At 50.2% G+C, this 13435-nt stretch overlaps 15 non-coding genes across 15 annotated transcripts; all 15 read left to right on the top strand.

The window, feature by feature from the left end:
• Positions 1-454: 454 nt before the first annotated feature.
• Positions 455-527, top strand: Trnak-uuu (transfer RNA lysine (anticodon UUU)). Its single transcript has one exon. It is a non-coding gene; the product is annotated as a tRNA-Lys (tRNA).
• Positions 528-671: 144 nt separating this feature from the next.
• Positions 672-753, top strand: Trnas-aga (transfer RNA serine (anticodon AGA)). The gene has a single exon. It is a non-coding gene; the product is annotated as a tRNA-Ser (tRNA).
• A 1438-nt stretch (positions 754-2191) lies between these two features.
• Positions 2192-2264, top strand: Trnam-cau (transfer RNA methionine (anticodon CAU)). The gene has a single exon. It is a non-coding gene; the product is annotated as a tRNA-Met (tRNA).
• Positions 2265-2934: 670 nt separating this feature from the next.
• On the top strand, positions 2935-3007 carry Trnak-uuu (transfer RNA lysine (anticodon UUU)). The gene has a single exon. It is a non-coding gene; the product is annotated as a tRNA-Lys (tRNA).
• A 144-nt stretch (positions 3008-3151) lies between these two features.
• On the top strand, positions 3152-3233 carry Trnas-aga (transfer RNA serine (anticodon AGA)). Its single transcript has one exon. It is a non-coding gene; the product is annotated as a tRNA-Ser (tRNA).
• Positions 3234-4964: 1731 nt separating this feature from the next.
• Positions 4965-5037, top strand: Trnam-cau (transfer RNA methionine (anticodon CAU)). Its single transcript has one exon. It is a non-coding gene; the product is annotated as a tRNA-Met (tRNA).
• A 670-nt stretch (positions 5038-5707) lies between these two features.
• On the top strand, positions 5708-5780 carry Trnak-uuu (transfer RNA lysine (anticodon UUU)). Its single transcript has one exon. It is a non-coding gene; the product is annotated as a tRNA-Lys (tRNA).
• Positions 5781-5924: 144 nt separating this feature from the next.
• Positions 5925-6006, top strand: Trnas-aga (transfer RNA serine (anticodon AGA)). The gene has a single exon. It is a non-coding gene; the product is annotated as a tRNA-Ser (tRNA).
• A 2020-nt stretch (positions 6007-8026) lies between these two features.
• On the top strand, positions 8027-8099 carry Trnam-cau (transfer RNA methionine (anticodon CAU)). The gene has a single exon. It is a non-coding gene; the product is annotated as a tRNA-Met (tRNA).
• Positions 8100-8769: 670 nt separating this feature from the next.
• Trnak-uuu (transfer RNA lysine (anticodon UUU)) lies at positions 8770-8842 on the top strand. Its single transcript has one exon. It is a non-coding gene; the product is annotated as a tRNA-Lys (tRNA).
• A 144-nt stretch (positions 8843-8986) lies between these two features.
• Trnas-aga (transfer RNA serine (anticodon AGA)) lies at positions 8987-9068 on the top strand. Its single transcript has one exon. It is a non-coding gene; the product is annotated as a tRNA-Ser (tRNA).
• A 1440-nt stretch (positions 9069-10508) lies between these two features.
• Positions 10509-10581, top strand: Trnam-cau (transfer RNA methionine (anticodon CAU)). Its single transcript has one exon. It is a non-coding gene; the product is annotated as a tRNA-Met (tRNA).
• Positions 10582-11251: 670 nt separating this feature from the next.
• On the top strand, positions 11252-11324 carry Trnak-uuu (transfer RNA lysine (anticodon UUU)). The gene has a single exon. It is a non-coding gene; the product is annotated as a tRNA-Lys (tRNA).
• A 144-nt stretch (positions 11325-11468) lies between these two features.
• Positions 11469-11550, top strand: Trnas-aga (transfer RNA serine (anticodon AGA)). The gene has a single exon. It is a non-coding gene; the product is annotated as a tRNA-Ser (tRNA).
• A 1718-nt stretch (positions 11551-13268) lies between these two features.
• Positions 13269-13341, top strand: Trnam-cau (transfer RNA methionine (anticodon CAU)). The gene has a single exon. It is a non-coding gene; the product is annotated as a tRNA-Met (tRNA).
• Positions 13342-13435: the final 94 nt, after the last annotated feature.

Genomic DNA, 13435 nt, shown 5'->3' with positions numbered 1-13435 from the left:
GCCGGTCTGTAGGCGCAGATATGATCGCAAGCAGAGAACAGCACTTAGTCCAGATTCAGCACAAAATACGAGAAGAGACGGAGTAAATCTCACTGTTGTCAAGCAAGTTCTGTGTGGTCTAGTGGCTAGGATACCTGGCTTTCACCCAGGAGGCCCGGGTTCGATTGCCGGTACCGGAACGGAACTGTTTGCGCACACAACGCTCTATGTTTTGGCCTTCGAACTGTCGTTGGTCGCCCTTCTTCCTTAGCTTCAACCGAACGTAATCGGGGAAAGCAGGCACGTGATGCAGTTACTGTCAGCACCGGAATAAAGGGAGAAGAGGCACTGGTCCGCTGTGGGCTGCTACCAGCGTCAGTGAGAAGTCGGTGAAGTCGCCAGTAGCGCCAGAAGCCTACACACACGTCCCAGTTAATCACGTTGCTTGAAGCAGCTCCAGCCGCAACAACCCAAAGCCCGAATAGCTCAGTCGGTAGAGCATTAGGCTTTTAACCTAAGGGTCCAGGGTTCAAGTCCCTGTCCGGGCGAAGATTTTAACGCTTCCGTAATGTCTCGTGTCATAGCGATAGTAGCCCTGCCGTAATCAGTGCACGGTTTTTGTTTCCTGTCAACATTCTGCGCAGACGCAATCGGTTGTGTTTTTCACGTTTCGAGGGTTGCTTGTCCTCCAAGCAGTCGTGGCCGAGTGGTTAAGGCGTCTGACTAGAAATCAGATTCCCTCTGGGAGCGTAGGTTCGAGTCCTACCGACTGTGTTGGTTTTTTTTCTTTTTTTGTTTTGGAAGAAGGAGCAGAAAATATCCCGTTTTGGTACCTCGCCACACCTCACCTCTCACAGCCGTTTATAGTGCCTGTCGTTTACATAAGGGCGATTTCCAAGCGTCAGCTTTCGCGTCAGCCGAGCAAAGTCGGGACAAGTCGGGACATACTACAGGATGGTCTGGGTGGTGCAACGACGAAACAAAACCTTAATTTAAAAATCGAAAAAATGGGAAAAATAGGATGAAAAAGCAAAAAGAAGAATATAAAAAAGTCTTACCGACTGCGTCGGTTTTTTTCTTTTTTTGTTTTGGCACAAGGAGCAGAAAATGTCGCGTTTTGGTACCCGCCACACCTCAACTCTCACAGCCGTCTATAGTGCCTGTCCTTTACATAAGGGCGATTTCCAAGCGTCAGCTTTCGCGTCAGCCGAGCAAAGTCGGGACAAGTCGGGACATACCACAGGATGGTCTGGGTGGTGCAACGACGAAAAAAAAACGTTAATTTAACAGCAGGAGCCCACATAATGACAGGGAAATATTAGCGCCACTTGCGGTGGCCGGGAATCGAACCCGAATCAACTGCTTGGCAGGAAACTATGCTCATAATTACAACACCACTGCAGTGCCACTGCTCGCAACGCCGCGCTGTGTCGGCTTCCCGCCCGCCGGCAGCGGCCCACGGCTATAGGAGCTGCAGGCGCATTACGAGGTAGGAGGGTGCATCCACACGCATTCGGGCAGCGCCTCCAAGCACGATACGTCTTTGGGCAAGACTCGTCGCCGCTGACGCAAGGTTACTCACACTATAGTGATGAGCGGTCGTTTTAAGGCAGTGTAGTGGAGGACTCCGCGAGTTTAGTCCTTTTTTCGACGTCGCTGGGTGGCAATCCCACTTTCCCTGCCAACAGCTGCTCGTATTGCATTGGTAGCTTGTCGAGCATCTGTGGCTCAGTGGTTTGTGTGTCGGTAGCGCAGTAGGTAGTGCCTAAGTCTCATAATCTTAAGGTATGCCGGCACGATAACTCAGCGTGTTCGGTCAGAGGGTTATCTGCTCCCTCTAATGAAGGACTGAGTCAACGATGAACTTGAACGGGCGTCATCGGACGTCCGCCCCCCAACAACTGCAACGAACAAAATGAGAACAACAACAACAACAACAAAAGTGGTAGAATGCTCGGCCACCACGAGGGTGGCCCGGGTTCGATTCCCGGTGGATGCATTATTTTGCTCTTCTGGCTACAATGCTGCCACGCGGATTGCTCGCTTGAGATGCGTCAGCCCAGGACCTTATAGCTGTATAGCTGCGGCTGCAGTTTAATCTAGAGAGTCGGGACAGCACGTGTAGCAAGACAACAGATTGTTCAGAAAGCGCAAACTGTCTATCTCTAATATGTGAGGCTTAGCTAGTTTCCTGGTAGGTCGTCTCCCGCGTGCCTCGGTAGCGCAGTAGGCAGCGCGTAAGTCTCATAATCTTAAGGTCGTGAGTTCTATCCTCACCCGGGGCATTTAATTTTCTGTACATCATGGCTGCATTAACGGCGTTGCTGTTGCTAGGGAACGTACTTAACTGTCGTCCGTTATCCACTCGAAGTGCACTCCTCAGCGTCAAAATGTTTACTTCCAATTATGACGACGTAACAAGTTTGATATTTCTCCTCCCCTGTTACAAGCAAAATGCGATGCACACAGCAATGGACAGTCAATTTTGAACTGTGCGCCATGCCGGTCTGTAGGCGCAGATATGATCGCAAGCAGAGAACAGCACTTAGTCCAGATTCAGCACAAAATACGAGAAGAGACGGAGTAAATCTCACTGTTGTCAAGCAAGTTCTGTGTGGTCTAGTGGCTAGGATACCTGGCTTTCACCCAGGAGGCCCGGGTTCGATTGCCGGTACCGGAACGGAACTGTTTGCGCACACAACGCTCTATGTTTTGGCCTTCGAACTGTCGTTGGTCGCCCTTCTTCCTTAGCTTCAACCGAACGTAATCGGGGAAAGCAGGCACGTGATGCAGTTACTGTCAGCACCGGAATAAAGGGAGAAGAGGCACTGGTCCGCTGTGGGCTGCTACCAGCGTCAGTGAGAAGTCGGTGAAGTCGCCAGTAGCGCCAGAAGCCTACACACACGTCCCAGTTAATCACGTTGCTTGAAGCAGCTCCAGCCGCAACAACCCAAAGCCCGAATAGCTCAGTCGGTAGAGCATTAGGCTTTTAACCTAAGGGTCCAGGGTTCAAGTCCCTGTCCGGGCGAAGATTTTAACGCTTCCGTAATGTCTCGTGTCATAGCGATAGTAGCCCTGCCGTAATCAGTGCACGGTTTTTGTTTCCTGTCAACAATCTGCGCAGACGCAATCGGTTGTGTTTTTCACGTTTCGAGGGTTGCTTGTCCTACAAGCAGTCGTGGCCGAGTGGTTAAGGCGTCTGACTAGAAATCAGATTCCCTCTGGGAGCGTAGGTTCGAGTCCTACCGACTGCGTTGGTTTTTTTTTCTTTTTTTGTTTTGGAAGAAGGAGCAGAAAATATCCCGTTTTGGTACCTCGCCACACCTCACCTCTCACAGCCGTTTATAGTGCCTGTCGTTTACATAAGGGCGATTTCCAAGCGTCAGCTTTCGCGTCAGCCGAGCAAAGTCGGGACAAGTCGGGACATACTACAGGATGGTCTGGGTGGTGCAACGACGAAACAAAACCTTAATTTAAAAATCGGAAAAATGGGAAAAATAGGATGAAAAAGCAAAAAGAAGAATATAAAAAAGTCTTACCGACTGCGTCGGTTTTTTTCTTTTTTTGTTTTGGCACAAGGAGCAGAAAATGTCGCGTTTTGGTACCCGCCACACCTCACCTCTCACAGACGTCTATAGTGCCTGTCCTTTACATAAGGGCGATTTCCAAGCGTCAGCTTTCGCGTCAGCCGAGCAAAGTCGGGACAAGTCGGGACATACTACAGGATGGTCTGGGTGGTGCAACGACGAAACAAAACCTTAATTTAAAAATCGAAAAAAATGGGAAACATAGGATGAAAAAGCAAAAAGAAGAATATAAAAATGTCTTACCGACTGCGTCGGTTTTTTCTTTTTTTGTTTTGGAAGAAGGAGCAGAAAATATCGCGTTTTGGTACCCGCCACACCTCACCTCTCACAGCCGTCTATAGTGCCTGTCCTTTACATAAGGGCGATTTCCAAGCGTCAGCTTTCGCGTCAGCCGAGCAAAGTCGGGACAAGTCGGGACATACCACAGGATGGTCTGGGTGGTGCAACGACGAAAAAAAAAAACGTTAATTTAACAGCAGGAGCCCACATAATGACAGGGAAATATTAGCGCCACTTGCGGTGGCCGGGAATCGAACCCGAATCAACTGCTTGGCAGGAAACTATGCTCATAATTACAACACCACTGCAGTGCCACTGCTCGCAACGCCGCGCTGTGTCGGCTTCCCGCCCGCCGGCAGCGGCCCACGGCTATAGGAGCTGCAGGCGCATTACGAGGTAGGAGGGTGCATCCACACGCATTCGGGCAGCGCCTCCAAGCACGCTACGTCTTTGGGCAAGACTCGTCGCCGCTGACGCAAGGTTACTCACACGATAGTGATGAGCGGTCGTTTTAAGGCAGTGTAGTGGGGGACTCCGCGAGTTTAGTCCTTTTTTCGACGTCGCTGGGTGGCAATCCCACTTTCCCTGCCAACAGCTGCTCGTATTGCATGGGTAGCTTGTCGAGCATCTGTGGCTCAGTGGTTTGTGTGTCGGTAGCGCAGTAGGTAGTGCCTAAGTCTCATAATCTTAAGGTATGCCGGCACGATAACTCAGCGTGTTCGGTCAGAGGGTTATCTGCTCCCTCTAATGAAGGACTGAGTCAACGATGAACTTGAACGGGCGTCATCGGACGTCCGCCCCCCAACAACTGCAACGAACAAAATGAGAACAACAACAACAACAACAAAAGTGGTAGAATGCTCGGCCACCACGAGGGTGGCCCGGGTTCGATTCCCGGTGGATGCATTATTTTGCTCTTCTGGCTACAATGCTGCCATGCGGATTGCTCGCTTGAGATGCGTCAGCCCAGGACCTTATAGCTGTATAGCTGCGGCTGCAGTTTAATCTAGAGAGTCGGGACAGCACGTGTAGCAAGACAACAGATTGTTCAGAAAGCGCAAACTGTCTATCTCTAATATGTGAGGCTTAGCTAGTTTCCTGGTAGGTCGTCTCCCGCGTGCCTCGGTAGCGCAGTAGGCAGCGCGTAAGTCTCATAATCTTAAGGTCGTGAGTTCTATCCTCACCCGGGGCATTTAATTTTCTGTACATCATGGCTGCATTAACGGCGTTGCTGTTGCTAGGGAACGTACTTAACTGTCGTCCGTTATCCACTCGAAGTGCACTCCTCAGCGTCAAAATGTTTACTTCCAATTATGACGACGTAACAAGTTTGATATTTCTCCTCCCCTGTTACAAGCAAAATGCGATGCACACAGCAATGGACAGTCAATTTTGAACTGTGCGCCATGCCGGTCTGTAGGCGCAGATATGATCGCAAGCAGAGAACAGCACTTAGTCCAGATTCAGCACAAAATACGAGAAGAGACGGAGTAAATCTCACTGTTGTCAAGCAAGTTCTGTGTGGTCTAGTGGCTAGGATACCTGGCTTTCACCCAGGAGGCCCGGGTTCGATTGCCGGTACCGGAACGGAACTGTTTGCGCACACAACGCTCTATGTTTTGGCCTTCGAACTGTCGTTGGTCGCCCTTCTTCCTTAGCTTCAACCGAACGTAATCGGGGAAAGCAGGCACGTGATGCAGTTACTGTCAGCACCGGAATAAAGGGAGAAGAGGCACTGGTCCGCTGTGGGCTGCTACCAGCGTCAGTGAGAAGTCGGTGAAGTCGCCAGTAGCGCCAGAAGCCTACACACACGTCCCAGTTAATCACGTTGCTTGAAGCAGCTCCAGCCGCAACAAGCCAAAGCCCGAATAGCTCAGTCGGTAGAGCATTAGGCTTTTAACCTAAGGGTCCAGGGTTCAAGTCCCTGTCCGGGCGAAGATTTTAACGCTTCCGTAATGTCTCGTGTCATAGCGATAGTAGCCCTGCCGTAATCAGTGCACGGTTTTTGTTTCCTGTCAACATTCTGCGCAGACGCAATCGGTTGTGTTTTTCACGTTTCGAGGGTTGCTTGTCCTACAAGCAGTCGTGGCCGAGTGGTTAAGGCGTCTGACTAGAAATCAGATTCCCTCTGGGAGCGTAGGTTCGAGTCCTACCGACTGCGTTGGTTTTTTTTCTTTTTTTGTTTTGGAAGAAGGAGCAGAAAATATCCCGTTTTGGTACCTCGCCACACCTCACCTCTCACAGCCGTTTATAGTGCCTGTCGTTTACATAAGGGCGATTTCCAAGCGTCAGCTTTCGCGTCAGCCGAGCAAAGTCGGGACAAGTCGGGACATACAACAGGATGGTCTGGGTGGTGCAACGACGAAACAAAACCTTAATTTAAAAATCGAAAAAAATGGGAAACATAGGATGAAAAAGCAAAAAGAAGAATATAAAAATGTCTTACCGACTGCGTCGGTTTTTTCTTTTTTTGTTTTGGAAGAAGGAGCAGAAAATATCGCGTTTTTGTACCCGCCACACCTCACCTCTCACAGCCGTCTATAGTGCCTGTCCTTTACATAAGGGCGATTTCCAAGCGTCAGCTTTCGCGTCAGCCGAGCAAAGTCGGGACAAGTCGGGACATACTACAGGATGGTCTGGGTGGTGCAACGACGAAACAAAACCTTAATTTAAAAATCGGAAAAATGGGAAAAATAGGATGAAAAAGCAAAAAGAAGAATATAAAAAAGTCTTACCGACTGCGTCGGTTTTTTTCTTTTTTTGTTTTGGCACAAGGAGCAGAAAATGTCGCGTTTTGGTACCCGCCACACCTCACCTCTCACAGACGTCTATAGTGCCTGTCCTTTACATAAGGGCGATTTCCAAGCGTCAGCTTTCGCGTCAGCCGAGCAAAGTCGGGACAAGTCGGGACATACTACAGGATGGTCTGGGTGGTGCAACGACGAAACAAAACCTTAATTTAAAAATCGAAAAAAATGGGAAACATAGGATGAAAAAGCAAAAAGAAGAATATAAAAATGTCTTACCGACTGCGTCGGTTTTTTCTTTTTTTGTTTTGGAAGAAGGAGCAGAAAATATCGCGTTTTGGTACCCGCCACACCTCACCTCTCACAGCCGTCTATAGTGCCTGTCCTTTACATAAGGGCGATTTCCAAGCGTCAGCTTTCGCGTCAGCCGAGCAAAGTCGGGACAAGTCGGGACATACCACAGGATGGTCTGGGTGGTGCAACGACGAAAAAAAAAAACGTTAATTTAACAGCAGGAGCCCACATAATGACAGGGAAATATTAGCGCCACTTGCGGTGGCCGGGAATCGAACCCGAATCAACTGCTTGGCAGGAAACTATGCTCATAATTACAACACCACTGCAGTGCCACTGCTCGCAACGCCGCGCTGTGTCGGCTTCCCGCCCGCCGGCAGCGGCCCACGGCTATAGGAGCTGCAGGCGCATTACGAGGTAGGAGGGTGCATCCACACGCATTCGGGCAGCGCCTCCAAGCACGCTACGTCTTTGGGCAAGACTCGTCGCCGCTGACGCAAGGTTACTCACACGATAGTGATGAGCGGTCGTTTTAAGGCAGTGTAGTGGGGGACTCCGCGAGTTTAGTCCTTTTTTCGACGTCGCTGGGTGGCAATCCCACTTTCCCTGCCAACAGCTGCTCGTATTGCATGGGTAGCTTGTCGAGCATCTGTGGCTCAGTGGTTTGTGTGTCGGTAGCGCAGTAGGTAGTGCCTAAGTCTCATAATCTTAAGGTATGCCGGCACGATAACTCAGCGTGTTCGGTCAGAGGGTTATCTGCTCCCTCTAATGAAGGACTGAGTCAACGATGAACTTGAACGGGCGTCATCGGACGTCCGCCCCCCAACAACTGCAACGAACAAAATGAGAACAACAACAACAACAACAAAAGTGGTAGAATGCTCGGCCACCACGAGGGTGGCCCGGGTTCGATTCCCGGTGGATGCATTATTTTGCTCTTCTGGCTACAATGCTGCCATGCGGATTGCTCGCTTGAGATGCGTCAGCCCAGGACCTTATAGCTGTATAGCTGCGGCTGCAGTTTAATCTAGAGAGTCGGGACAGCACGTGTAGCAAGACAACAGATTGTTCAGAAAGCGCAAACTGTCTATCTCTAATATGTGAGGCTTAGCTAGTTTCCTGGTAGGTCGTCTCCCGCGTGCCTCGGTAGCGCAGTAGGCAGCGCGTAAGTCTCATAATCTTAAGGTCGTGAGTTCTATCCTCACCCGGGGCATTTAATTTTCTGTACATCATGGCTGCATTAACGGCGTTGCTGTTGCTAGGGAACGTACTTAACTGTCGTCCGTTATCCACTCGAAGTGCACTCCTCAGCGTCAAAATGTTTACTTCCAATTATGACGACGTAACAAGTTTGATATTTCTCCTCCCCTGTTACAAGCAAAATGCGATGCACACAGCAATGGACAGTCAATTTTGAACTGTGCGCCATGCCGGTCTGTAGGCGCAGATATGATCGCAAGCAGAGAACAGCACTTAGTCCAGATTCAGCACAAAATACGAGAAGAGACGGAGTAAATCTCACTGTTGTCAAGCAAGTTCTGTGTGGTCTAGTGGCTAGGATACCTGGCTTTCACCCAGGAGGCCCGGGTTCGATTGCCGGTACCGGAACGGAACTGTTTGCGCACACAACGCTCTATGTTTTGGCCTTCGAACTGTCGTTGGTCGCCCTTCTTCCTTAGCTTCAACCGAACGTAATCGGGGAAAGCAGGCACGTGATGCAGTTACTGTCAGCACCGGAATAAAGGGAGAAGAGGCACTGGTCCGCTGTGGGCTGCTACCAGCGTCAGTGAGAAGTCGGTGAAGTCGCCAGTAGCGCCAGAAGCCTACACACACGTCCCAGTTAATCACGTTGCTTGAAGCAGCTCCAGCCGCAACAAGCCAAAGCCCGAATAGCTCAGTCGGTAGAGCATTAGGCTTTTAACCTAAGGGTCCAGGGTTCAAGTCCCTGTCCGGGCGAAGATTTTAACGCTTCCGTAATGTCTCGTGTCATAGCGATAGTAGCCCTGCCGTAATCAGTGCACGGTTTTTGTTTCCTGTCAACATTCTGCGCAGACGCAATCGGTTGTGTTTTTCACGTTTCGAGGGTTGCTTGTCCTACAAGCAGTCGTGGCCGAGTGGTTAAGGCGTCTGACTAGAAATCAGATTCCCTCTGGGAGCGTAGGTTCGAGTCCTACCGACTGCGTTGGTTTTTTTTCTTTTTTTGTTTTGGAAGAAGGAGCAGAAAATATCCCGTTTTGGTACCTCGCCACACCTCACCTCTCACAGCCGTTTATAGTGCCTGTCGTTTACATAAGGGCGATTTCCAAGCGTCAGCTTTCGCGTCAGCCGAGCAAAGTCGGGACAAGTCGGGACATACAACAGGATGGTCTGGGTGGTGCAACGACGAAACAAAACCTTAATTTAAAAATCGAAAAAAATGGGAAACATAGGATGAAAAAGCAAAAAGAAGAATATAAAAATGTCTTACCGACTGCGTCGGTTTTTTCTTTTTTTGTTTTGGAAGAAGGAGCAGAAAATATCGCGTTTTTGTACCCGCCACACCTCACCTCTCACAGCCGTCTATAGTGCCTGTCCTTTACATAAGGGCGATTTCCAAGCGTCAGCTTTCGCGTCAGCCGAGCAAAGTCGGGACAAGTCGGGACATACCACAGGATGGTCTGGGTGGTGCAACGACGAAAAAAAAAAACGTTAATTTAACAGCAGGAGCCCACATAATGACAGGGAAATATTAGCGCCACTTGCGGTGGCCGGGAATCGAACCCGAATCAACTGCTTGGCAGGAAACTATGCTCATAATTACAACACCACTGCAGTGCCACTGCTCGCAACGCCGCGCTGTGTCGGCTTCCCGCCCGCCGGCAGCGGCCCACGGCTATAGGAGCTGCAGGCGCATTACGAGGTAGGAGGGTGCATCCACACGCATTCGGGCAGCGCCTCCAAGCACGCTACGTCTTTGGGCAAGACTCGTCGCCGCTGACGCAAGGTTACTCACACGATAGTGATGAGCGGTCGTTTTAAGGCAGTGTAGTGGGGGACTCCGCGAGTTTAGTCCTTTTTTCGACGTCGCTGGGTGGCAATCCCACTTTCCCTGCCAACAGCTGCTCGTATTGCATGGGTAGCTTGTCGAGCATCTGTGGCTCAGTGGTTTGTGTGTCGGTAGCGCAGTAGGTAGTGCCTAAGTCTCATAATCTTAAGGTATGCCGGCACGATAACTCAGCGTGTTCGGTCAGAGGGTTATCTGCTCCCTCTAATGAAGGACTGAGTCAACGATGAACTTGAACGGGCGTCATCGGACGTCCGCCCCCCAACAACTGCAACGAACAAAATGAGAACAACAACAACAACAACAAAAGTGGTAGAATGCTCGGCCACCACGAGGGTGGCCCGGGTTCGATTCCCGGTGGATGCATTATTTTGCTCTTCTGGCTACAATGCTGCCACGCGGATTGCTCGCTTGAGATGCGTCAGCCCAGGACCTTATAGCTGTATAGCTGCGGCTGCAGTTTAATCTAGAGAGTCGGGACAGCACGTGTAGCAAGACAACAGATTGTTCAGAAAGCGCAAACTGTCTATCTCTAATATGTGAGGCTTAGCTAGTTTCCTGGTAGGTCGTCTCCCGCGTGCCTCGGTAGCGCAGTAGGCAGCGCGTAAGTCTCATAATCTTAAGGTCGTGAGTTCTATCCTCACCCGGGGCATTTAATTTTCTGTACATCATGGCTGCATTAACGGCGTTGCTGTTGCTAGGGAACGTACTTAACTGTCGTCCGTTATCCACTCGAAGTGCACTCCTCAGCGTCAAAATGTTTACTTCCAATTATGACGACGTAACAAGTTTGATATTTCTCCTCCCCTGTTACAAGCAAAATGCGATGCACACAGCAATGGACAGTCAATTTTGAACTGTGCGCCATGCCGGTCTGTAGGCGCAGATATGATCGCAAGCAGAGAACAGCACTTAGTCCAGATTCAGCACAAAATACGAGAAGAGACGGAGTAAATCTCACTGTTGTCAAGCAAGTTCTGTGTGGTCTAGTGGCTAGGATACCTGGCTTTCACCCAGGAGGCCCGGGTTCGATTGCCGGTACCGGAACGGAACTGTTTGCGCACACAACGCTCTATGTTTTGGCCTTCGAACTGTCGTTGGTCGCCCTTCTTCCTTAGCTTCAACCGAACGTAATCGGGGAAAGCAGGCACGTGATGCAGTTACTGTCAGCACCGGAATAAAGGGAGAAGAGGCACTGGTCCGCTGTGGGCTGCTACCAGCGTCAGTGAGAAGTCGGTGAAGTCGCCAGTAGCGCCAGAAGCCTACACACACGTCCCAGTTAATCACGTTGCTTGAAGCAGCTCCAGCCGCAACAACCCAAAGCCCGAATAGCTCAGTCGGTAGAGCATTAGGCTTTTAACCTAAGGGTCCAGGGTTCAAGTCCCTGTCCGGGCGAAGATTTTAACGCTTCCGTAATGTCTCGTGTCATAGCGATAGTAGCCCTGCCGTAATCAGTGCACGGTTTTTGTTTCCTGTCAACATTCTGCGCAGACGCAATCGGTTGTGTTTTTCACGTTTCGAGGGTTGCTTGTCCTACAAGCAGTCGTGGCCGAGTGGTTAAGGCGTCTGACTAGAAATCAGATTCCCTCTGGGAGCGTAGGTTCGAGTCCTACCGACTGCGTTGGTTTTTTTTCTTTTTTTGTTTTGGAAGAAGGAGCAGAAAATATCCCGTTTTGGTACCTCGCCACACCTCACCTCTCACAGCCGTTTATAGTGCCTGTCGTTTACATAAGGGCGATTTCCAAGCGTCAGCTTTCGCGTCAGCCGAGCAAAGTCGGGACAAGTCGGGACATACTACAGGATGGTCTGGGTGGTGCAACGACGAAACAAAACCTTAATTTAAAAATCGAAAAAATGGGAAAAATAGGATGAAAAAGCAAAAAGAAGAATATAAAAAAGTCTTACCGACTGCGTCGGTTTTTTTCTTTTTTTGTTTTGGCACAAGGAGCAGAAAATGTCGCGTTTTGGTACCCGCCACACCTCACCTCTCACAGACGTCTATAGTGCCTGTCCTTTACATAAGGGCGATTTCCAAGCGTCAGCCGAGCAAAGTCGGGACAAGTCGGGACATACTACAGGATGGTCTGGGTGGTGCAACGACGAAACAAAACCTTAATTTAAAAATCGAAAAAAATGGGAAACATAGGATGAAAAAGCAAAAAGAAGAATATAAAAATGTCTTACCGACTGCGTCGGTTTTTTCTTTTTTTGTTTTGGAAGAAGGAGCAGAAAATATCGCGTTTTGGTACCCGCCACACCTCACCTCTCACAGCCGTCTATAGTGCCTGTCCTTTACATAAGGGCGATTTCCAAGCGTCAGCTTTCGCGTCAGCCGAGCAAAGTCGGGACAAGTCGGGACATACCACAGGATGGTCTGGGTGGTGCAACGACGAAAAAAAAAAACGTTAATTTAACAGCAGGAGCCCACATAATGACAGGGAAATATTAGCGCCACTTGCGGTGGCCGGGAATCGAACCCGAATCAACTGCTTGGCAGGAAACTATGCTCATAATTACAACACCACTGCAGTGCCACTGCTCGCAACGCCGCGCTGTGTCGGCTTCCCGCCCGCCGGCAGCGGCCCACGGCTATAGGAGCTGCAGGCGCATTACGAGGTAGGAGGGTGCATCCACACGCATTCGGGCAGCGCCTCCAAGCACGCTACGTCTTTGGGCAAGACTCGTCGCCGCTGACGCAAGGTTACTCACACGATAGTGATGAGCGGTCGTTTTAAGGCAGTGTAGTGGGGGACTCCGCGAGTTTAGTCCTTTTTTCGACGTCGCTGGGTGGCAATCCCACTTTCCCTGCCAACAGCTGCTCGTATTGCATGGGTAGCTTGTCGAGCATCTGTGGCTCAGTGGTTTGTGTGTCGGTAGCGCAGTAGGTAGTGCCTAAGTCTCATAATCTTAAGGTATGCCGGCACGATAACTCAGCGTGTTCGGTCAGAGGGTTATCTGCTCCCTCTAATGAAGGACTGAGTCAACGATGAACTTGAACGGGCGTCATCGGACGTCCGCCCCCCAACAACTGCAACGAACAAAATGAGAACAACAACAACAACAACAAAAGTGGTAGAATGCTCGGCCACCACGAGGGTGGCCCGGGTTCGATTCCCGGTGGATGCATTATTTTGCTCTTCTGGCTACAATGCTGCCACGCGGATTGCTCGCTTGAGATGCGTCAGCCCAGGACCTTATAGCTGTATAGCTGCGGCTGCAGTTTAATCTAGAGAGTCGGGACAGCACGTGTAGCAAGACAACAGATTGTTCAGAAAGCGCAAACTGTCTATCTCTAATATGTGAGGCTTAGCTAGTTTCCTGGTAGGTCGTCTCCCGCGTGCCTCGGTAGCGCAGTAGGCAGCGCGTAAGTCTCATAATCTTAAGGTCGTGAGTTCGATCCTCACCCGTGGCATTTAATTTTCTGTACATCATGGCTGCATTAACGGCGTTGCTGTTGCTAGGGAACGTACTTAACTGTCGTCCGTTATCCACTCGAAGTGCACTCC

This window comes from Schistocerca gregaria, unplaced genomic scaffold (assembly GCF_023897955.1).
Source record: "Schistocerca gregaria isolate iqSchGreg1 unplaced genomic scaffold, iqSchGreg1.2 ptg000337l, whole genome shotgun sequence".
NCBI lineage: Eukaryota > Metazoa > Arthropoda > Insecta > Orthoptera > Acrididae > Schistocerca > Schistocerca gregaria.
This window is presented reverse-complemented; position numbering and strand designations above follow the sequence as displayed.